General features: G+C 50.2%; 1 non-coding gene across 1 annotated transcript; it reads left to right on the top strand.

Moving 5' to 3' along the window:
* Positions 1 to 22,919: 22,919 nt before the first annotated feature.
* Positions 22,920 to 23,004, top strand: TRNAR-UCG. The gene has a single exon. It is a non-coding gene; the product is annotated as a tRNA-Arg (tRNA).
* Positions 23,005 to 23,438: the final 434 nt, after the last annotated feature.

Below are 23,438 nucleotides of genomic sequence, written 5' to 3'. Positions count from 1 at the left end.
GTGGCTCCCGGGCACCCCGGCCTGGCCGGCTGTGCTGGTGGTGGTCAGTCGGTGTGACCTGCACGGAGGCGGCCAGGAGGCCTGCAAAGTGGCCTCCGCAGGAGCTGCTGTGCGCGGGTGAACCCACGGGGAGGCAGGATGACCAGTCGCAGCTCTGGCCTGAGGCTGCAGGCCCCCTGGGCGTCCCCCAGGCATTTTACAGATGGGGAAACAGAGTCATGGGGGAGGGGGCTCAGACGCACCAGAGCTCACCCGTGGGAGACTTGGGGCCTCCCCCTCCGACCGAGGCACGGCCAGCCCACTCGCCCCCCCTTTCCAAGCTGGGGACCCTGGCGATGCTCGCTAATAACCCTGGGACTTGGGGGCAGCCCTGCCTGCCAACAGCCCACTGTGGCCGTGCACCCCTCCCTCCCGGGGCCCCCGAGGCTGCCTCGGCGGCTTCAGCCGCTCTTGGGCGGCAGGTGTGTGTGGCGCTTGGATGCACTGGGTGCCTGTGAGCCCGGGGGTGGGGGGCACAGGTGGGGACCAGGGACGTGGAGAGCAGGAGGACTGGCCCCGACCCCCCAGCTGTGTTCTGATTCTGGGGCCCCCCTCCCGTGGGTGCTATATCACCGTGCCCCTGCTAACAGCAGCTACCTGCTGCTTCGTGCCGAACTTACTCCCCGGAAGGCGGTTCATCCAACACGGTCCGTGCAGACACCTGTCGGGACCCCCGTGGCAGGGGTAGCGTCCGAGATTCCAGGGGACTCTCCACCCCAGACTCCGCCTCAGCCTCAGCCTCTGCTTCCTGACCGCTTCCCGCCAGGCTGACACTGGACGAGCAGGGTCCGGTGTGGGGGTGTCTGACTCTCCCTTAGGTGGCCTTACCAGTTTTTGCCAAGGCCCAGGGACCGACTGGTCCAGAGGCCCGACCCTCTCCGCTCCGACCGTGGCCTCCCCATGCCACAGAGGAATTCCTACTCCTTGTTTCTAGCACATACTTTCCTGACGTTGGGGCTGCTGTCCTCACTGCTGTCCTCCTGGTGCCGTGGCTCAGGGCCCAGCGCCGAGACCAGGCATCGGGCTGCTCTGTAGAACCACCGGGCAGAGCCTCCCAGGGTTGAGCAGTGCACCACCCGCACACCACACCCAGTACTTCTGCCTGTGATCTGAGGTCACGGGCCTGGGCGTGGAGAGGTGCGGCCTGGCTTTCATGGCCCATGTCCTCTCTATCACTCAGAAATCTCTTTAGGAAGTTAAAAGCCGACTCTCAACTTGCTCCCTGCCACAGGAGGAAGCCAGGGCTTCCTGCACGGAGGGGCTGAAGGCGCTCACCTGCCCTCCCCTTGTTCTGGGCGCAGATCCGTAAGTCAGCGGCGACGGGTGCAAGTTCTGAGCTCTACAGCCAAGGCCGTTAGAAGGAGGAGGGGAAGCCCAGCCCAGGGAAGGAAGGAAGCAGCTCAGACCTGAAGGCAGCTGAGAAATATGTAGGGACAGACGGTAGGTGGTGGTGGCGGGGGGCAGGGGACAGGGAAACCCCCTTCAGTGTCTGGGAGGCAGTTGGCTCTTGGTCAGGGGGCTCTGAGCTCTGGCCTTTCTGGGGCGAGCCAGAAGACACGCCCTCAAGCTTCCCCTCCTGGGCCCCTCCCCAGCTTCCCATCTGAGCGTGATCATGTCTGATCGTCTCTGAGCCTGGCCTGGGGATGGCGTTGTAAAAGCCTCCCAGGGGCTCCATTCCCGGATGCAGGTGTGGATGCGATGCGGAGCTCCTGGGGTACACAGCAGAGGGGTTTCTACATTCACCGTCCCGTCTCACCTCCATGGAAACCCAGAGAAGGCGCAAAGCTGATTTCCATTTCACAGAAGACGAGTCTGAGGGTCAGGGAGGTGATCAGCTGACTGGTAAGCAGAAACGAGATGTGGGCCTGGGTCTTTCCAGACCCGGCCCGCGAGCCTCTCTATCTGGCAGGCCCCTCTCATGGGGCCTGGAGGTGCCCTTCCCTCAGACCACACTTGGCGCACAGGCTGGTGGCTGAGCCCCTGTCACAGGAGGCAAGGCACTGGGTGCGATTTCTCCTTCTGACGTGATTGATCCGTATTTGCTCAAAATTTCATTTGGCGAACAACTTGTTTTGTCTGATTAGAAAAGCATCATATGTTGTCAAAGAGAATTTGGGAATTCTGGGTGAGAATCAAGGAGAAAATCCAAATCCCTTGTAACCCATCACTCAGACCAGACCTGATGCATTTGTTTTGAATTTGTTTGTATGACATTCTAACTCTGTAATTATTTCTGCACTGACCGGTTGACTTTCTGGGAAATTCTGAGGGATTTGTCTCTTCATTTTTTATTTATGTTCATATGGAGTCACACGTTCTTAGTGTGTGAGGTTCCTACCCATTGTTACCACTCTTCATTTGTGTGCTCACATCGTCCCCAGGTTGGCCTGTGGGAGCCTCAGGAAGCCCCAGTGTCCTTCGTGACAGGCCCCTTGTTCTTACAGCACGTTCTTACTTTCTGGCACCAAAGGTGTTTCAGGTCCCTTTTCATGTTCCCTGGAAAGAGCCAGACGAGAAGCCTTGGTTTCTTTTAGTGGAAAATGGTACGTAGAAGCCAAGATCGGGACCCTAAGTGTGCTTAGCACTCTGGGAGTCCTTGCTCCCGGGCTCTCTCTGCCAACAGGGCTGGTTAATGTGCTTTTGCACAGACCGTGCGTAGGACGAACCTGTATCCAAGTGCCGTATCGGGGGTTCATAGCTGATAGCTGCATTCCAGCGCAGTGCTGCAGGGACCCATCTTTGCTTTGCAACTTGTCACAGCTGTAGCTTACACTCTAAAGGGAGAAACTTGGCTCACCTGATCCCCAGTGTATTTTTTTTCCTTGAGCCTAGAATATACAGGAAATAGTTTCTGAAATGAAATGAGGGGGAAAGCCCTACTAACTGGGGTTCAATATTTGTTTTCAAGGTGTATGAGACAGAGAGAGAGAGAGAGAGAGATGGAAGAAGGAAGGGGAGGAGGGAGGAGGGGGGAAGAGGAAGGGGGAGGAGGAGGAGGTGGGAAGAGGAGGAAGAAGGAGGGGGGAGGAGGAGGGAGGAAGTGGGAAGAGGAGGAGGGAGGAGGAGGAGGAGGAGGAGAGAAATGAAGAAAAGGAAGAAGAAGGCAGTGAGTCAGGAAGGAAGAATATTCACACCTAGTCCAATGCTCAGATCTCAAGGGCAAAATTTGAGGAGTTTTGTCAAACACGTATACCTATGTGTTCGTCCCCCTAATTAAGATATAAGACATTTCCATCACCCCAAAACATCTCTCGTGCCCCCTCCAGCAAGCCCCCGGCCCTCGGGCGACCACCGTTCTGACTCCTAACACCATGGGTGAGTGTTGTCTGTTCCTGACCCTGATTTGAACGGAAGGATTACGGCCTGCACTTCTGTTCCTGGCTGCTTTGGTCAACATGATGATTCTGAGACACAGCCACGTGGCTGCCCGCGTCACGGCTGACTCAGTCCTGTTGCTGACAGCACGCATCGCCGAGTGTTCCCCATCCCCCTGCTGATGGGCACCTGGGCCGTGTCCGGGGTTTGGCCGTCATGAATAAGGCTGCCATCGGCACCCTTGCACAACCTCTCCGGGGACGTGTGTTTTCATTTTTCTTGCCTGTGGACACATACCTGGGAGCAGACCAGCTGAGTCACAGGGTAGGTCCACGTTTCACTTCACAGGAAACTTCCAAGCTGTTTTCCCAAGTGCTTGCCAGTGGTGCTCCTTCCTCGGCGACGCCTGGTCTTTCGGTGTTTCGTGAACCCGGGGCGATGGGAGGGGTAGCTCCTGTCACTGTGGCTCCGCTCGAACCTCCTGATGACTGATGGCGTCGAGCACCTTTCCTTCCCGTTGTAACTGGCCGTTTGTATTTTGTGTCTGCCGAAGCGTCTGTTGTGGTATTTTGCCTATCTTGTTGTTCTTTGTCTTTTCGTGAGTGATTTTCAGGGTTTCTTTATCTATTCTGGATACAAGTCCATTGGCCGATTCATGAATGGCGAGTTATTTTCCCCAGGCATGGCCCTTGTCTTTTTTAGTTCCTTAGTTATGTCTTTTGAAGATCAGAAGCTTTTGTTTTTGCCAAAGTCAAATGTAACTGTATCTTTTTTCTTCCGGGGTTGTTGTTTTTTTTGTTTTCTGTCTGAGAAAGCTTTGCCTTCCCAAGGTCATGAAATCATTCTTATGTTTTTTTCCTAGAACCCCTACACCTGTAGCTCTTGGGTTTACCTGTATAACCCATCTCGAATAATCCCCGAATGTGGTGTGACCTGGGGACCGAGGCTTTTGTCTCCCCATAAATTCATCCTGCTGGTTCAGTGCTCTTTGTTGATAACCTCCTTTCCACGTTGAACTGCTGGGGTATGTTATTCAAAAATCAGGGGCGCCTGGGTGGCGCAGTCAGTTGAGCGTCCGACTTCAGCCAGGTCGCGATCTTGCGGTCCGTGAGTTCGAGCCCCGCGTCGGGCTCTGGGCTGATGGCTCGGAGCCTGGAGCCTGTTTCCGATTCTGTGTCTCCCTCTCTCTCTGCCCCTCCCCCGTTCATGCTCTGTCTCTCTCTGTCCCAAAAATAAATAAACTTTAAAAAAACAAACAAACAAACAAAAAACCAAAAATCAACCGAGCGTGCAGATACGGGTGTGTTTCAGGACTTTGTATTTCGTTCCACGGAATGACCTGTCTACACTTACATCAAACGCCTCCTGGTCTCTGTTACTGCAGCTCTACGGTGAGTTTGAAACGTGGGGGTGCCGCTTCTCCAGCTTCACTTTTCTCTTTCAGAATTTCTCTCCTGTTCTTGGTTCTTTGCGCTTCCGAACGAACTTTTTAAGATTAACTTGGCAATTTCCACATAGACGTCTGTGGGCTATTGAGTGGGATGGCATTAAATCTGCCATCCAACGTGGGGAGAACTGACCTCACAATATCAAATCTCCAATCTGTGGTCATGTTCCATTTTCCCATTTATCCCGGTTTTCCTTAGGTTCTTTCAAGATTTTTTAAATTTTATTTGGGGGAGGAGGGGCAGAGGTGGGGGTGGGGGGTGGAGAGAGAGAATGCCAAGCAGGCTAGCAGACTTCACGCCCGTTCGGAGCCTGAAGCGGAGCTCGACCTCACGACCCTGATCGTGAGCTGAGCTGAGCTGAAATCACGGGTCCTGATGCTTAACCGACTGAGCCACCCGGGTGCCTCAAGATGTTTTTTTAATGAAAAAAGTGGGATTACGTCCAGTTAACAGTTGTAGAGGCTTGTTTACCTTTCAGTGAGTTCGCAGCCTACTCATGTTGAAATGCCGTTGTAAGTGGAACTGTCATTCTGGTGTCATTTTCCTATTATAAGTTGAAAATCTACGGTCATAAACTAATTTTGGTGGGTTGACCTCGAATTCTGCATTTGACAAAATTCACTGATCAGTTCTTCTAGTTAATGTTTCCCAGATTCATTACAATTTTCTGCATAAGAAACTATCTGTGTTTAAATAGCGTTGAACTTCTTTCCACAGGCACGCATTTTCTTTCCTTTCCGTGCCTCAGTGCCCTGCGAGGACGTCTACTATACGATAAATAATAGCGTTTCTGGCTCCGGGTGGGGAAAGTGTCCCACATTTCACTATTAACAATGACGTTGGTCATCTCCACATTTTAGCAGGAGGTTTCTCAGCAGTTATCTCCAGGTTCTTTATGACGCTGAAGAAATTTTTGCTATTTGCACTCCGTCCAGAGTTTTTCATTTTATCCTGAACAGGTGTTGTATTTTGTCAAACGCTTTCTCCGTTCCCGTGAGATGATGATACAGTGTTCCTCCCCTGGAGTGACCAAAGTGAGTTACACGGGATGGGCAGAGCTTTTAAATATAAACCAGCCCTTCACCCCTGAAATAATCCCAGTTGATCACAGTGTCATGTCTTTTTTTTTTTTTTACTTTACTATTCTTTTGCTAATATAGAATTAATATAATTTGCTAATATGTGATTGCTTACATTCATTTTGCTATTATATAATTCGAGACATGCACCCGGGTTTCATAAGGAATATTGGTCTTTTTTTTTTTTTTTGTAATGTCTTTGTCACATTTTGGTATCGGGATAACGTTGGCCTCATTAAATGAAATTGGAAGTGTTCCCTCCTCTTCTAATTCCTGAGACGCTCTGTGCAAAATCGGTGTTAATTTTTTAAAAATGTTTCGTAGAATTTGAGAAAACGTATGAGCCCAGAGCCTTCTTTGTGGGGAGGTTTTTGGTGATGAACTCAAGAATTAAAATACATATAGAGCTATCAGATTTTATTTTATCTTATGTCAGTTTTGATGCGTTTTCTGAGAAATGTGTCTGTTTCACTATATTGTCGTGTTAAGTTGTTCATGACATCTCGTTATCCACGGTCTCCTTGGTGATGTTCCCTTCTTAATTCCTGATCTTACTCGTCTGTTTTTCTCTTTTTTCCTTGGATTACTCGAGTAGGGAGGAGTTTATTAACCTTCTCAAAGAACCACGTTTTTCTTTGTTGATCATCTCTACTTCTTTTAAATTTCATTTCTTTATGTTTGTATCTTTATTCTTTCCTTCTTTCTCTGGGCTTAAGATGCTCGTATTTTGCCAGCTTCTTAAGGTGGGAATTTATTGGCCAATGTTTTCTGCAAGGGAGGAGGATTTTTCCTGACCCCAAACAGGTGGCGTCCCACAATTCAACTCAGTTCTGTCGCTGTCTACCTGGAGCTGGCACCAGATCCCACAGGTTAGGGGCTCGGCCCCACGGGGCCACCCAGGCTGTCACCTGCACAGCTGACGAGTCAGGGGTTCCCCCGCCCCCCGCCTTGGGTTCGGTACTTTGCTAGAACAGCTCCCAGAACTGAAGAGGGTGCTTCATTCACATCTACCTGTTGATTATAAAGAAGAAAGTGAGCAGCCAGAGGAAGAGGCAGACCCGTGGACTTGGGGTGTGCCACCTCCTGGCACTGGGATGTGTTTGCCACCTCGTAGCTTCTCTGACCTCCTTATCTGGGGATTTGTATGGAAGATCCGTTAAGTTGGCACAATTGATTAAATCATCGGCCGCTCCTCCCTGGAGGTCAGGGCCGGGGTCTTAAAATCCCAAGCCTCGGGATGTCAGTTGAGCATCCAACTCTTGATTTCGGCTCAGGTCTGATCCCAGGGTGTGGGATCGGCCCTGGGGGGGGAGGGGGGGGCGCCACACTCTCTCCCCTCGCCCCTGCCCTGGGTGCCTGCTAGGAACCCCTAACAGGGCCCCAGCTTCCAGTCCTTAGTACACAAAAGACACGCTTAGCACTCTGGAAATCGCAAGAGACTTAGGAGTTGTGGGCCAGGAATCAGGACACAACCACAATGTTTATTTCTTTTTATATCGCGTGGCCAAATAGCAAATATTTTGGGCTTTGTGGACCATCTTGTCTGTTGCAATGACTCCGATCTGCCTTTGTAGTGTGAAAGCAGCAGGGATAATACATAAATGTATGAGCATGGCTGTGTTCCAATAAAGCTTTATTTGAAAAACGTGTGGTTGGCCCACAGGACGGAGTCTGCCAACTGCCGCCTGGCTTGATTTTAACCTCTTCCTCTCCTCTAACGTAAGAAGTTGACGCTTCCCATCTCCCTCCCTGCATTGCTTTAAATTTTTTTTTTTTCAACGTTTATTTATTTTTGGGACACAGAGAGACAGAGCATGAACGGGGGAGGGGCAGAGAGAGAGGGAGACACAGAATAGGAAGCAGGCTCCAGGCTCTGAGCCATCAGCCCAGAGCCTGACGCGGGGCTCGAACTCACGGACCGCGAGATCGTGACCTGGCTGAAGTCGGACGCTTAACCGACTGGGCCACCCAGGCGCCCCATCCCTGCATTGCTTTAGTTGGTGCCCACAAAACCCGGCAGTTTCGTGATTACTCTGTTTGAAGTACTTCCGGGTCCCTCTGGGGATTTCTTTTCGACCCATGGGTTATTTTTGAAGGGTGTTACTTCGTTTCCATGTAGTTGGGGGCTTCTCTCGATGTAATAGCGTTATTATTGATTTCGAATTTGATTGCGCTAAACCGTAGCCTCACAACCCGAGACCAAATCCTCCGCCTGCAATCTTTTGATGACTTGTGAGCGCGATCCTGTATCCCTTCACACGGTTTGTCCTGACGAATGTTCCAGACGCTCTGGAGGACAGTGTCTCCTGCAGTCGGTGGAGGAACACCCACAGATCGTCAGGTCGGTCGAGGGGCTCGGTAGCCGCGTGCAAGTCCGCCACAGGCTCGCGGAGCTGCTCCTTGGGCCCGCGTCTCAGAGGGCGGGGTCAAAACCTGCCCTGGGGGTGTCCTTTCCTCACGTTGGTTTCGCTGGTGTCTGTCCCATGGGTTCCAAAGCCCTTGGCAGACGCAGGCACATTGTTGGCCGTGATGTCTTCCTGATGAGCTGACCCTGTGTCATAATGAAATGTCCCTCCTTCTTCTGCTGACAGTTACGGTCTTGAATTCCACTCTATCCAAATATTCTGCAGGCCCCTCCACTCTCTTGGGGTTATTGCTCTTGGGTGTTACATCGTTTTCCGTCTTTTTTCCTTTTACTCCATCTGTGTTTTTACATCCAAAGTGGGTTTCTTGCCCGGGGCGTGTAGTTGGGTCTTCATTTTTATTTTCTTATTTTTTTATTTTTTTATTTTTGGGACAGAGAGAGACAGAGCATGAACGGGCGAGGGGCAGAGAGAGAGGGAGACACAGAATCGGAAACAGGCTCCAGGCTCTGAGCCATCAGCCCAGAGCCCGACGCAGGGCTCGAACTCGCAGACCGCGAGATCGTGACCTGGCTGAAGTCGGACGCTCAACCGACTGCGCCACCCAGGCGCCCCAAGGGTCTTCATTTTATCGTGTCTGACGATCGTGGCCGTTTAATCGGACGGCTTAGTCCGTTCACCGTGGATACCTTCGTTCACGTGCTGGGACTTAGTTTACCGTTTTGCTCGTTTTCCATTTGTCTCCTTTCTTTTACGTTCGGCCTTCCTCCTCCTTTGGAGTTCATTGAATTGTCTCTTATGTCCGCTTACTTCTTTGTGTATGGTTTTCATTTTCGTGTTTGTGTTCGAGCTCAACCTCCTTGTATTCCATTTCATGTTTGCTCCAGGGACTTCAGTCCACATCCTTAATTTGCCAGTCTGCTGAGCGTTCATGTTGTACATGTGTATACGGTGGAGGAAGCTGTGGCCGTCATTCCCACCCAACCCCCGCCCCCGACACTTGTGTGGTTGTGATTACTGTCATCTAGCTCATATCCGCGTATGTTATTAACCTGACTGCACGCCTTTTGCTTTAAAATGTACAGAAATGGAAATACAGGGAGAAGACAGTGTTTTGTATTTCCCCGTAACTTTGCCTTTTTGTTCCTTCCAACTTCGCTCGCGACGTCCCTCTGCCGCTATTTCCCATCAGCCCTGGGAACTTCCATTAGCATTTCCTGTAGTTCACTAGGGACAGATCCTCTCTACTTGGTTATCCAAAAATATCTTCACTTTTTCTTCATTTTTGATGGATAAGTTCTTGTGGAATTCCGGATTTTGCTTTGCTTCCTTTCTTCCTTTCTTTCTTTCTTTCTTTCTTTCTTTCTTTCTTTCTTTCAGCACTTAAAGATGTCGATCCATTCTGTCTGTCGAGTCTCTACTGTGAAGGGAAGTCAGCCATGATAAACACCCCTGTTCCGTGCGTAATCTGTCATTTTTCTCCAGCTGGTTTCAAGATTCACTCTTCACTTTTGGTTTTTAGCACTTTGACTATCATTTCTCCATGGTGGTTTTCTTTGGGTTTTTTTTTTTCTTACTTGAAATTTTCTGAGGTTCTGATTCTATAAGCTGATATTTTTCATCGATTTGGGAAATTTTTGTCGTTAAAGTTTTTTGCTCCATTCACTCTTTTCTGTACTCCTGGATCCCGGTCATGCTTGTATATCCGGGCTTTTGTGTGGCCTCATGTGGCATTGAGGAGCTACTCATTTTTAAAGATGGCTTTCTTCGCTGTTCTCCAGACTGGATAGTTTTTACTGACCTGTCTTCAACCTCACGGTCCTCCTCTCTTACCTTTTCCCTTCCACTGTTACGTCATCCAGTGAAGTTTTCATTTCAGCTACTGGAGTTTTCAGTTTTAGAATTTTCATTTGGTTCTTTCATGTATTTTCCACTCTCTTGCCGAGATTCCCCATCCGTCTCCTCATTGTGTCCGTATTTTAAAGTCCTTGACTATATTTTAAGTCCTTGACCATATTTATAATGGCCACTTTTGTAAAATTCATTTCTGCTGTTTCCAACATTTGGGTCATCTTCAGGCCGGGCTCTATTGGCTGCTTATTCTCCTCACGATTCTAGTAATTTTTATTCCATGTTGGACATTGTGCGTGGTACATCGTAGAGCATCCAGATTCCGTTTTCTTCTGAAGCATGTTGACGTTTGTTCTTGAGAGCGGTCAGTTTCGCTGGACAGAAACTGCAAATTCTGCTTCACTGGCAGTGGATATCAGCTGACGTAACGTATCTGCTTGGTTATCTCAGCCTGTCAGCTCGAGCTTTGTGCTGGGCTCCTTGGCACTGGCTTTGAGCCTGTGCGGTGAGCTGTCAGCCGACGTGAGCAGTGCTTGTCTGCACATCTGGAGGCTTCTCACTCTGTGGTTCTCCCCTCCAGGATTCCACCTCTATGTCTACCTTCTCTGGCTCCCCAAATTCTGTTCTCTAACCCCTCAAGCCAGAACACTTACAGCTTTCCATTTCAGTGTTAGCTGCCCCGAACCATGAGGATTAGGGATTTCGCTAAAGCCAAAGGTCCCCCAGCTCAGCTCTCTTCTCAAAAGCCAATCTTCTGCACTTTCTGTTTGCTTTTGGCTATCCTCTGGTGTCCTCAAATAATAGGTTTTTTTATACTTTGTCTAAGTTTATATTTGTTATTTGTAAGAGGATTAGGCTGAGACAAGTTCCTTCTGGCGGTTTTCAATGCCTATGTTATCCCACCTCGTAGGTAAAAATGGCAATGTATTTCTTTTTCATTTCTTTGATTATAATATGGTCGGACACCTTTTAAATAATTTTTTGTCATTTGTAATCATTCATTTATGAGTTGTCCTTTGCCAATTTAATTTGAAATGATAACGCCTTTGTGGGGGGGGGTTAAAAAATCTTTTTTGGGGGCACCTGGGTGGCTGAGTCGGTTAGGCGTCCAACTCTTGGTTTCAGCTCAGGTCACGATCTCATGGTTCGTGAGTTCAAGCCCCAGGTTGGGCTCTATGCTGCCCATATGAAGCCTGCTTGAGATTCTCCCTCTCTCCCTCTTTCTCTGCCCCTCCCCTACTCTCTCTCTCTCCAAATAAATAAATAAAACTTAAAAAAAATATTTCGTGTGTGTGTTATATTTGTTGCAGATATTTTCAAAATTTGTTGTTTGATTTTTAGTCTTGCTTATTATGTTTTTAATACATAGAATGATTAAGTAGTTACATGGGCCATGCTTTTTTGCATTTAAAAGACTTTACAATTTACTAGGTGTTTTTTATCAGGAATACATTTTCAAATGTCCTGAATAATATTTCAACATTTATTTAGGTAATATTTGGAAGCCTATTAATGTATTATATGTTGCTAACTAATTGTATTATATTAACTCATTCTTCCTTGCCTATAATAAACCTTCAGAGATTGTTGGTTAAACATACAGCTGCGTTTCATTGGTTAGTATTTCATTTTATTTTTAGGCTGAATTTTTACATTTGATAGCAGACCTTCCTGAAGGATGTTCCCCAGAGCACCACTCCCAAGGGATGCCTCCAGGTTGACAGTGTCCTTTGATTGACAAACAAGATTGGGACACGCTGCAGATAAAGTTTGCAACACACATGTGCATGTTACAGACTTTTAACCATTCCACATTCAAGCTTCTGTTGGCTTTGTTGAACCCGACTGTTTTCTTTAACCCTCATGAGATCATGGAATCTTCTTTTTTTCATATTATACCTATTTAATATAGCTTGAAGAATACATGGTGGATTATATAATATTTGTCAAAATTACTTAGCGAGTTTTCCAAGTTTATAAATGTCTAATACTGAGTACCTAATTTTGGCATTAATGGCCCTGTCATATTTCACAGTATCTCACCAATGAGAGTGCCTGAGTCCAGAGGTAATTCTATTTTCAACATTTTCCCTCCCCCCAGGGATAATGACTTATTCATATTGCTTAGCACTTTCAATGTCGACTTTGATCATTTATCTATTTCATTCAGATTTATTAGCATACAGCAGTGCAAGTAATTCCTTGTTAATTTTTAAAGGTGTCTGTATATTTGTTTTATTTCTTACATGATTTAAATTTGTTTAATTGTGCTTTCTCACCCCCCTCCCTTTGTAATAACTAGATTAGCCAGAGTTTGGTCTGTTGTGTTGGATTCTTCAAAGACTTGGCTCTTTAATTTGCTTATCTCGTAGGTCTTAATCTATTTATCAAGTCTTACTTGTCCCTTTTCTAATTTAATATTTTCTGCTATTATCTCCACTGTTTTAATCTTCCTTGGAACTGGTTTTAAAAAACTCGTTGACTTCAAAGTTTTGATCTTTTTTTTTTTCTTGTTGGGTAATGAAAGCATTTAAAGATGTGACTTTATCTTTGAGAACAGCTTTATAGAAACCCATTAGTCATTAGCAATTTCATTATTTTTTTGATGGTCTAGTATTTAAATAATTTTTTTTTTCCTCAAATATTTTAAAATTATTTTTTAATTACCAATTGGTAAGAATTTCGTATTTAGAATTTGGTTAATAATTTCTAGTTTTTATCCTTCAACACCAACTGATGTCTTTGAATAATCTTAACTTTTTTCCCATATTGAAGTTTTATTTATTTATTCGTCCAGGAAATGTCGTTTTTGGAAATCTTTCATTGATCCCTTGAAATATCTTTTTTTTTTAATTTTTATTTATTTATTTTTGAGAGAGAGAGAGAGCAGGGGAGGGGCAGAGAGAGAGACACACAAAATCCGAAGCAGGCTCCAGGCTCAGAGCTGTCAGCACAGAGCTTGACACGGGGCTCAAACCCATAGACTGTGAGATCATGACCTGAACTGAAGTAGGACGTTTTACTGACTGAACCACCCAGGTGCCCCTTGAAATATCATTTTTAACTACCCAAGTTATTATGATTACATTGTCACAGTAGTAAATAGCAAACGTATTTGAACCTAAAACACCCCTGCCCTCTGCCCCAGCGCCAGTCGTTGCTTGGTCACTTTATCTGATAGAGCAAATCCTCTGTTTTGTTCTTCTTCAAGATTGTTTTACCCTCATCAATTGGTGAAAAATCCCTTGGATCTTAACATAATTCGTGCTGCCTATAGATTGTTTTGAGACTTGACATTAAAATGTCAATATTTAATCTTCCGATCTACGAACACGAATATTTCCCATTTATTTGGGTCTTTGTGAATTCCTTGCAAAGATACTCTGTGGTTTTCAGTGTGGAAGTCCTATACATCTTTGGCTACAAACGTCACAAAGATGTCATCTCGAGGTTGGATTTTCCAACACTATTATAAATAGTATGGGTTTTAAATGTTTATCTTCCAAAATTGTGTTGCTGACATATAAAGATACAGTTGGTGATTTTGCTAAATTCGCTTCTTAATTCTCAGAGTTTATGGTTAGATTGGCTTGGCTTTTCTGTGTAGTACCAGTAGCCATGACATCTGCACATAATGAGTTTGATTTCTTTCTTTCTTATATTTCCATTTCTTTTTCTTGCCCGAATGCACTTACTACAGACCACAATATCATCTTGGGTAGAAATATCGATATTGGGGACCCATCCAGGTCCTGCTTGTGATACCCACTCTATGTCTGCAATGTATTCTCCTTATCAGTTTAAGGAATACTAGTCAGATCTCTTTCAAATCGTTGAGAATTTTTTCACGACTGTGTATCATGGGATTTTATTAAATCCGGTACTAATTGAGGTGAACTGGCCATGTCTCTTTTATATTCACTGGCTTTTGAATTCTCTTTGAATTGGTTGCATCCCTAGAATAAACCCCGTATGGTTCCAATATATTATTAGCCTTCTGTATCATTGGATTCACTTTGCTAACACTTCCCCATCTTCATGAAGGCAGTCGGTTTGTTATTTCCCTTTCTTCTCATGTGGAGTTTCGATATCAAGGTTATACTGACCTTGTAAAATGACTTAGGATATGTTTTGTTTTCGACTCTTTAGGACGGTCTGTGTAAGATCACTGTTGTCTCTCCCTTACACATTACACCGGAGGTAACCATTTGAGATTTGGGTCTTCTTGGTGAGAAACATTTTAATAATGGGTACAATTTACTTAATGAATATCAGATTATTCAGATTAAGTCAAAAACCATGTGTCAATTCTGAAAAGTTGTGTTTTAGTTGGGGCATGTGCCCATTGAATCTAAATCATCAAATTGGCTAACAAAGTTATTCATAGTATCTCCTCCTAATTTTGTTAATGCCTTTTTTTCTGCTACTATTTATGTTTTCTCCCTTTCCCTCACTTTGATCACTTTTACTAAAGATATATCCATTTTATTCATCGTTTAAATTTTTTAAATGTTTATTTATTTTTGACAGAGAGAGACAGAGCGTGAGCAGGGGAGGGGCAGAGAGAGAGGGAGACACAGAATCCGAAGCAGGCTCCAGGCTCTGAGCTGTCAGCACAGAGCCTGATATGGGGCTCAAACCCACAAACCTCAAGATCACGACCTGAGCTGAAGTTGGACGCTCAACACACTGAGCCACCCAGGTGCCCCTATTCGTCTTTTTAAAAAACCAAATTTGGCTTGGTGCGTTTCCTCTGATGTGTGTTTTTTCTCTATTTCATCAATTTCTTGTCGTGTCTTTATCACTTTGTTTCTTCTGCTTTCGCTGGGCCTGGATTTTTTTTTCAGTTTCTGGAAATGGAAGCTTAGATAATTGGTTTCCAGCCCTTCTTCTTTGTAAATGTACATATATGAGGCTATAAATTTCCCTCTGAACACTGCTTTAACCGAATTCTATTTTGATATGGTGCCTCTGTTGGCAAGCAATCACACTATGTTCTTATTTCCTTTGTGACCCGTGATTTAGAGGTGTGTGGCTTAATTTCCAAGCAGCTGGGGATTTTTCAATTGTATTTATGTTTTTATTTCTAGCTCAGTTCCGTGGTGGCCAGAGAACACACTCCTCAATGATTTCGAGCCTTTGGAATGAGACTTGCTTTATGACCCAGCACACGGTCATCATAACGAGTGCCCTGATGTCATTAAGAAGAAAAATGCTATTGTGGGGGCAGAGGTGTGTACCAGCCTGCAGTGAGCCAGGTCTGTCAACTGTATCATTCAGAACTTCCAGATCTTTTCCGATTTTTTTGGTTTTTTTTTTTTTTTTTTTGGTCTGCTTAGTAAATCATCCATCAAGAGAGGTGTATAAATCCTCCCTCTAGGAGTATGGATTTGTCCTTGAATTTGGTCAGTTTCTGTTTCCTACATTTCACGTCACTGATGCTCATCTAGGGCTGAAATATCTTCCTCGAATATTGATCCTTCCGACGCAGGTCTGTACTAGCCTCCAGCACAGCATTGCAGCCTAACGTCTGCTCCAACAGTGGTGCATATCCACCGGCTTCCTTCTGGTTCCTGGTGGCACTTTCTATCTTCTCTTCCTCTCTCTCTCTCTCTCTTTCTCTGTCTTTTTCTTTCAACCTGTTTCATGCTCTTAAATTCAAGGAGTGTCTTTTTTTAAGTGGCTTATAATTGGGTTTACATTTTTTGGTGACCTGTCTGACACTATGTGTCTTTTGCCCGAGATAGCCTGTTCTGTGTGATTCAATCTCGGTATTGTTGGTTTGTTCTTGGTCATCTGCTTTCCGTTTTGCCTACCTGGTGTGACACCTTCGCGTCCTCCCGTTTCCCATCTCTTGCCTCACTAGTTACACACTCTTTTTCCACTTTGGGTGGGAATCCTAGCAGTTCAGTCTTTCCCCCTTGACCCCTGTGTACCCATTCGGCATGAACTGCTCTGCTCGATCACTGGAGCATTTTCTCCACTTACGGTGCAGCTTTTTCCTTCCTGGTTTCATTGCGTTTAAATCTCACATGTATTTTCTGTGCCAGAATCCGTTGTTGCTGCTGTTACACCGCACATGCCTGTTGGTCTTTACCCAAGTGCCTTCTTCTCCACCCGCTGCTCTCATTCTGTCTGACGTTTCCACGTTTCTGCTGGGATCATTTTCTTCCCTCCTGAAAAACTCATTTACATTTTTTTTTAGCTCAAGCCTTGGGGTGATGAATTCTCTCAGTGTTTCCCTGCCTGAAATGTCTTCATTTTTGAAGTGTCTTATTACCGTTGTGGAACTCTAGATGGGAAGCTTTTTAAAAAAATTCCAGGGTGGAAACCCTGTCAGCCCAGCGCCGTCCAGCTGCCTTCTTTCCGGCGAGGACTCAGCTCTCAATCTCATTCGTGCTTTTCTCAAGATAATGCATTATTTCCCCCTGGTTGCCTTTAAAGTTTGCTCTTTAACTCGTGTTTTCAGTGCCTTCACTGAGATGTGTCAAGTCATGGCTTCCTTTGTATTTATCCTGCTTGGGGATCGCAGAGTTGAACATCAGTTCTGGAAAGTTCTCAACCACTATTTCTTCAAATGCTGCCCCTTACCTTCCCTGGGCTTTCTCTTCCATGGCACACAGGACAGGCATCTTTCCCGCTTGCCCTGACTGTCCGCTTCACTTTGGACGGCTGTAAATTCACCGTTTATTCAGTTCTTGGACCCAGAGTCCTGCTGTGTCTGAAATGCTATTAAATCCCCCCACTGGCTTCTCAATTCCAGATATTATATTTTCCAGTTTTAGAACTTCCATGCAGGTCTTCGTATGTGTTCTATTTCTTCGATAAAGTTCTTTTTCCTCTATTTTCTTGAACCTGTGGATCACAGGTGTTTTAAAGTCCCTGTCTGCAGTGTCCCAGCGTCCAGGCTGCCTCTGCTTCTGCCCCTGTTGTATTTGTCATTCTTGGTTTTTAGTCACACGTTTCTCGGCACACCCAGTTGTTTTCTGTCTGGCTGGTGGTTGGTTGCTGGACATCACGTATAAAGGAAATCTGTAGAAGGTTCCCAGGGTGCCTTCCACCAGAAAACATCCCTCCTTCTCTGCAGAGTGTGGGGAACGATCACCCGGTGCAGAGACCTGAGCCGAGTCAGGGCTGAGGGTGCAGCCCCTTCAGAAAGTTCAAATGTGGGCCTGGTGGGCTCACGGGGGTGGTGGCGCCCAGGGGGCTCTGTCCTTTAAGTGCGGATCGTCTGCAGGACATTGTGCTCTGCATTTCAGAGGTTTTAAACTCAGATTGGAGCTTTCCACACCAGCAGCTTCAGAACTCGTCTTGCTGGCCACGTGCTCAGGCCCACGTCCCGAATCTTCCGGACCCGCCCCCGCACCATGGCTCTGCCCGGGCCCAGAACTGCAAAGGCCCAGGGGAAACGTGCCGAGGACCCTTATCTTGCCTCTGGGGGTGATTCCCCCTCAGGGCTCCGGCCCCTCTCATCCTTGTTGCTTCCGCAATGATACCTATAAACAGGTTGGTTTGTGTTTCACGTAGCGTTTCCATTTGCTCTCAGCCTGAAGTGTTAGCCGATGGCTCAGAGGGAGCTGCACTGGGTATTTTGGAGGATTATTGCTAAGAAGTGGGTTTGCTGGTCACACTTATGAGCATTTAACACTTTATTAAGAATGACCAGGGGCGCCTGGGTGGCGCAGTCGGTTAAGCATCCGACTTCAGCCAGGTCACGATCTCGCGGTCCGTGAGTTCGAGCCCCGCTTCAGGCTCTGGGCTGATGGCTCAGAGCCTGGAGCCTGTTTCCGATTCTGTGTCTCCCTCTCTCTCTGCCCCTCCCCCGTTCATGCTCTGTCTCTCTCTGTCCCAAAAATAAATAAATGTTGAAAAAAAAAAAACTTCATTGGGGCGCCTGGGTGGCACAGTCGGGTAAGCGTCCGACTTCAGCCAGGTCACGATCTCGCGGTCCGTGGGTTCGAGCCCCGCATCAGGCTCTGGGCTGATGGCTCAGAGCCTGGAACCTGTTTCCAATTCTGTGTCTCCCTCTCTCTCTGCCCCTCCCCCATTCATGCTCTGTCTCTCTCTGTCCCAAAAATAAATAAACGTTAAAAAAAAAAAAAAAAGAAAAAAGAATGACCAAATTGTCCCCTGGGTCAGCCGGGAAGGGCTGGGCTCTGCCGCGGTAGCAAACGCCCCGGAATCTCAGGGGTCGCGGCAGCGAGGGCTCCTTTCTGGCTCACGCTGGCTCCCCGCTCTCCTCACTGTGGGAGCTGCAAGGGGGCAGGCCTCTCCCCGGTCACCGTTGGCCACGGTGACAGTCATGGTAGCAGAGGAGAGGCCAGCACCGTGGGCAGCATGTGGCCGGAGCTTCCGCAGGGAGGTGACTAGAACGCGTCATGTCGGTCACATGGGAAAACCAATGTCTGGATCACAGCCGACACCGCCCTCCAAAGACGGAGGTATTTTTCTTCCCTTTCTCACCACGATTGTTATTTAAAATACTTTAGAAAGTCTTTTTGATGTTTATTTTATTTTTGAGAGAGAGAAAGAGAGACAGAGCCCGAGCTGGGGAGGGGCAGAGAGGGAGGGAGACACAGAATCGGAAGCAGGCTCCAGGCTCCGAGCTGTCAGCGCAGGGCCCGACGCGGGGCTTGAGCTCACGGAACATGAGATCATGACCTGAGCCGAAGTCAGATGCTCGACCGACTGAGCCACCCAGACTCCCTGAAAATACTTTTAATCTTGTTAATCTGGCTGTTGAACGATAGCCCATTTCTGAACAATGTCTATGTCCCTAATGAATGGACAGGTTACTACTTGTGTGGCCCGTGTGTTCCGTCGACTCACAGACCAGTGGGTCGTGTGTGAGACTCTGGGGTAAATGTCACGTGGAGGACACAGGTGCCCTCCTTGTTCTGACAAATCCAGGGCCCAGTTGGGCACACGCTTCAGACGCTGGGCTGGAGCTTCCGTCACAACCGCCCCTTGTGTAGACAGCACCCCCGCGTTCCCGGTGTAGACAGCACTGCCCTTAGTGTGTTCGGATGTTACCTGTTGCACACGCGAAAGCTCAGGGCCATTACAGCTTCTTGGGTGTCAGGTCCCTTGTTAACACACGTGAGTCTCTGTCTCTCCGAGTGACCGGTCCTCCCGAGTGTCTCAGACGTGGCTCCTGCGTTGTTTGGTGGATTTGGGCACAAACCCTGCGTGGATGTGTTTAAACCGTGCACCCCAGCGCGTTCGGGGCCTCCCGCGGGTCACCTGGGGCGGGACGCCGTGTGTACATGGGCCCGAGTCCTCCCCTGCTGTGGGCGGGTGGGTTCTGGCCCCTCCCCCCTGCCGAGTCCCCGCACCCCGGCTGTCCGTCGAATCCTTCAGCTCCTCTCCCTCTGCTCCCCTCACACGGCTCCTGGGCCGCCGAGGCCCCCACACCTGGAGGGGGGACGCCTCTCGTGACCCCATAGCTGCTCCCTCACTGCCAGGACCGCTCCCCAGAGGCCATCCCTGACCCGCTCATCCCCAGAAGCAGGGCCACCCCCGGTGCTCCCCGGGCGGGACCTCTGACGTCGGGGGACAGCCGGTCGCTTCCCTACCTGCACGGAAGTCTCCCCACCCCCGCCACCCCATCCCTCAGCCCCTCCCGGAGGCTTCCCTCTCCACACCCTCCGTGGCTCCCCACCTCCCTCTCCTCCCGTCCGTGGCCGGGGCTGATCCCACCACGACAGTGGCCCCCGACCTGCCTTTCCTGGGGCCCCGTCACGCTGTGCAGAACCCCAGACGCGGGAGGCGCCCCGTCCCCACCTCGACCCAGCCCCTCCTTGACGCGGAGCTGGCTCCTTCCCCGCCGACCCGGCTGGACCCGGTCTTCCCAGCGCCGGCAGGTGGCGCGTGTGTGAGCCGTGGCCGTGGTCGTGCGTGTCACTCTTGGTTCCACCATCTCAGGACTCTGGACCTTGGGTAAACCCCTCCCCCCCACCCTTGCCATCAATAAACAGGGGCTCGATCGGCACCCTCTCCATCCCGTTCTGGGAACGCCCGGTGACCGAGCGCCGCGTAAGCCTCACGCACCGCCAGCTTCATGTCCTTATTCCTCCCGCACGCTGGTGGCTGGGAGACGCTGGGCCTTCAAGCAAGAGTCTGAACAGACCATTCTTAGCAAACTGAGTTCACTTCTCTCCTCGCTGGAGAGCCCCCCGCGGGCGTTTCCGGAGTCCTCCCCCGACACCTGACACGGCCTGTTCTCTGTCGCGTCTTGAGTGGCACAAAAGCTGATCGTGTGGTTCTCAGACGCAAGTCGCCCGTCACAGCCGCTTCCCCCCCGCAGCCGCTCGAGCTGTCTTTGTGGTCCTTAGGGCTAATCAGCTCGGGCCACACATTCTTCCCTCGAGGAGCCCGGTCCTCTGACAGCTGGGGGTGGGGGGGCGAGCCACAGCTGCCCAGGCCCCCCCCCACCATCCTGGCCTGCAGGGACGCGCCTCCATTGCCTGGGAGACGGAGGGGGCCCCCGCCACAGGACGTGGGGCAGAAAGCCAGGGCCCGGGGTCGACACGGTGACGGTCGGTCTGGAGCAGCCGGGGCGGGGGTCGCCGCGGGGGTCGCTGGGTCTCCGTGCTCCGCGCGCTCAGCGGCAGCCGCACGGGGGTCTCCGCGGGCCCTGCCGACAGTGAGGCCCTCGCCAGCAAGGCTGCCTCTGGGCGTTGGTGGGGTCTCGGGCCAGGTCCGAGTCCCGGGACCCAGGGAGGGGAGTCCACAGTCGGTCACGGGCCAGGCACTCGAATGCCGTTAGAGAGAAATCCAGTTCCTGTGGGCCCTAGACTTCTCGTGGGACCGCGTTCTTCAGAGCAGACCCCGAGCCAAGGACGCACGGCAAACGATTTCTTAAGAAGCCAGTGCTCCCGGAGACGGGGAGGCGGGCCGTGGCCGGGGAGCACAGCCCAGCCCCGCCTGAGCCCGAGGGAGCCCCGGGGGTGAGTGGTACCGTCTCTGGGTACCCTCCCATGCCCAGGGTGGGAGGCATGGACTCCCACCAGGACTCCCACGCCCCAGGGTCCCCAGGTTCAAGGACTGAACACCACTGGTGCCTCGTCCCCATCGGCCACGGAGGCGGTAAAGGTGGGGGAGGCTTGGTGGAGAGTGTGCGTCTAGGGTGGGCGATGCTGACTCTGAGCCCCGTCTGCGGACCCCACGGGCTGTGCCACCATCGCGTGTGAGCCCTGCACACCTGCAGCCTTGCTCCCAGCGCCCCGGCTCGGATTCCCTTCTGCTCTTTGCCTCCTGGCCGATGCCCATCCATTTCACAGAGCACTGGGGTCGAGCGGCACCCTCGATTCACGAGTGCGTGTGGCAAGGCTGGTTCCTGGTTCAGTCTGAACAGTGGTCGTAGGACCTTAGCTGACACAGAACCCCCGGCTCCTCCTTCTGTCCCTGAGGACGGCGTGGGCCTGGTGTCGCGCTCTCCCAGAGCTCAGCCCGCGGGTCCCGCCCTCTGCCTTGGGCGCCTCAGTGTCGTGGCTGAGGCCACACTGGCCGTGGCGTCCCGCGATTTCTTCCCCATTTTCTTTTCTTTTCTGCCACTTTCCTTTAATCCCCCGAACTCTGTTCTTTTCGGTCGTGTTTTCCGCGCTCCGTCCGAGCCCACCCGCGTCCGGCTGTGTCTCAGCGCCGTCTCCCCACTCTGGCCCCACCCGGCCGGCGTCTTGGGGCCCTTCTTTTTCCTACCCTGTTTCTTGAGCCTGTTCTCCGTTTCTTCTTGTCTGACCGCTTCTTATCTAAGCCCGCGCCGGCTTCTGCGGTTCCTGATTTTAAGCAACAAGGTGAAGCGTTGGTGTGCCCTCTTCAGGGTCCCTCCCCGAGTGTCTGTGATGCACCCCCCCTTCTGTGTTTGCTTCCTTTTTCAGGCAGTATTTTTTTTTAAGTTTATTTATTTTGAGAGAGAGAGAGAGAGAGAGAGAGAGCAGAGGAGGGGCAGAGAGAGAGAAGGGGAGGATCCCAAGCAGGCTCCACACTGTCAGCACAGAGCCCGATGCGGGGCTTGAACTCACAACCATGAGATCGTGACCTGAGCTGAAGCCAACGGTCAGATGCTTAACTGACTGAGCCCCCCGGGCGCCCCTCAGGCAGTATTTTTCATGGGTCCTTGTTTGTTTTTGTGTGAAGGGAGTCCTCCCTCAACCAGCCATGTGCAGAGTGAGGGCAGCGGGTCTGGGACAAAGCACCCCTACCCCGGGCGGGGGCTCCATCAGTGCCCGTGACCTGATGGCCCTGGCGGGTCTGCCTCGAGCCCCAGAGGGCCTGTGGCTGCCGTATTTCCTGTTTTCCAGGAAGATAGAACTTTCACCTCCAGGGGGGAAAAGGGAGACAACTTTGTTAGAAGTTCACTTTAACATGACCAGACCGGTTCTGTTGGGTGGGTTTTCGTGGCCTGCCTCGTTCTATTTGCCGGAACGAAACCAATAACCAGGAAAATACGAACCCGTCCCTCCGTCCTGCTTCCCACGACGTTTGCCGCAGACACGCACGGCCTGCTCTGGGGCCTCGGTGGCAACTGTTGTGGACTGAACACGAGTGCCACCCCCGATCCATATGTCGGAGGCCCAGCCCCCGGGGTGGGGTGGGGGGAGCGTGAGGTGGTTAGGGTGAGGGGTCCAGTGTGTGGGACCCCACGGTGGGCTCAGCGTCCTTATAAGGAGAAGGCGGGACCAGAGCTCTGTCTGCCATGTGAAGACAGGGAGACGTGGCCACCGTGGACGAGCCAGGAGGTCCTCCCCAGACAGCGGGTCGGCCGGCAGCTTCCTCTTGGACGCCCAGCCTCCAGATCTGTTAGAAATGAGTGCTGACGGGGCGCCCGGGTGGCTCAGTCGGTTGAGCGTCTGACTTCGGCTCAGGTCACCATCTGGCGGTTCGTGGGTTCGAGCCCCGTGTCGGGCTCTGTGCGGACAGCTCGGGGCCTGGGGCCTGCTTCGGATTCTGTCTCCTTCTCTCTCTGCCCCTCTCCCGCTCAGGCTCTGTCTCTCTCTCTCAAAAGTAAATAAACATTAAGCAATTTTTAGGAAGGAATGTTGCTGCCGAGCCCCCGTCCGCGCTACTCTGGTGTAGCGGCCCGTCCTGGCCAGTGCTCGCGCTCAGCCCTTAGTCCGTTCAACACCGCCCTGGCGCACGGCCTGGGTGCGGTGGCCACAGAGCTCCCGGCTCCGGCCACACGGCACGGGTGGGACACGCCCGGTCCTGCCCGCCAGGAGTCCTCCGTCCTACCCTCAGCCTCCTCACTTCCCAAGACCGAGACGTCCACACCGCGGCCCCTACCAACAGCACCACATCCGTGTCCTGGGGTAAATACCGGCCGGGGCCACCTCCGCCAGGGC

The sequence above is a fragment of the Prionailurus bengalensis genome, chromosome B3 (genome assembly GCF_016509475.1).
Source record: "Prionailurus bengalensis isolate Pbe53 chromosome B3, Fcat_Pben_1.1_paternal_pri, whole genome shotgun sequence".
Taxonomy (NCBI): Eukaryota; Metazoa; Chordata; class Mammalia; order Carnivora; family Felidae; genus Prionailurus; species Prionailurus bengalensis.
Note: the sequence above shows the minus strand (reverse complement) of the source record. Positions and strands in the feature narration are given on the sequence as shown.